This window comes from Dreissena polymorpha, chromosome 5 (assembly GCF_020536995.1).
Source record: "Dreissena polymorpha isolate Duluth1 chromosome 5, UMN_Dpol_1.0, whole genome shotgun sequence".
NCBI classification, from domain to species: Eukaryota; Metazoa; Mollusca; class Bivalvia; order Myida; family Dreissenidae; genus Dreissena; species Dreissena polymorpha.
The window spans coordinates 64,238,272-64,239,479 of NC_068359.1; positions in this window are offsets into that span (position 1 = coordinate 64,238,272).

The window sequence follows — 1,208 nt, forward strand, 5'->3', positions numbered from 1 at the left end:
ATAGTGCAAGCGTTCTTAAGATCTCTCACAAAGACACATAGTAATGGTTCTAAGCCCAGAAAATGGACTCGAGAGTGTTTATATAAGCCTTAGGCTTTCGATGGACTCAAGCTTAAATATATAGGTTAAACTATCTCTACAGCAGTGAGTAATACAGTACTACAACAACATTGCATGATCATCACTGAATACTATTTCGATTCAATGTTGATTGTTTATTACACTGAGGCACTTTATTCTACCTATGTTTTTGGTGTATAAATATGAATTTCTTTTACAAACCGGTCAATGCCTCGATGGTAGCTTGTGAGTGTGTCAGGCTCATACTCAGACCCGTCGGCTTTACGAATGGACAGGAGGAATGAACCTATGTAGTTGTCAAGTTCAGTGGTCATGATGTCACAGACAGATCTTGTTTAATTGCGTGGTGGTTCTGATAGCCAGCGTTGGAAATGGCGCATACATAATTCAGTTTTGCGGCTAGTGTTCACATTTTTCATACTTTGAACAAAATTTGTCTTTTCATCTTCTGTTACATGTACAAATGTTGGTTGTTTACGTGTTTCACCTTGAGCATGACTATTTAAATTCATCTGTCTGTTCCATTTGATTTCTTTGGTCTTGTGAACTTAAATCTATATTTTGATGCAGATCAGACTTACTTTCATTGGGCAGCTGGACACCTGCTTCTAAAAGAGTGGACACTGCACTTGTTTCAGTATTTTCGGTGCTACTGACATTTTCATTCTCTCCAGAATTATGAACAGCCGTTTCAAATAGTTCATTTTCAAAAAAACTATCGTCAATTAAGTCAAATAAACCGATCGATGACCATTCCGCTATGTCCATGGTCGAAAATTCGGCCATATTTACTCTCTGGTCAAACTGCAGACGACGTATCTAATAATACTACACAGGGGCTTCCTATTTTCGCTACGCGTAGTGTGACGTCATTAAATGGGTCGAAGATTTAACAAGGGGGGTTTCCTATATTCGGTGCGCATAATGTGACGTCATTAAATGGGTCAAAAAAGTAGTCCGGCTTCTAAAAATAGTAGTATGGTAATACGGAATGGAACAGCGATAAGCGTAATACGGGATTTTTTATTTCAACGATTGATACAACCTGTATTTTGTTAAAAGCATTCACAGGTATATAATAAAAATATGTATTTTATTGAACAAATATTTATAGTCAAAATCCAGGA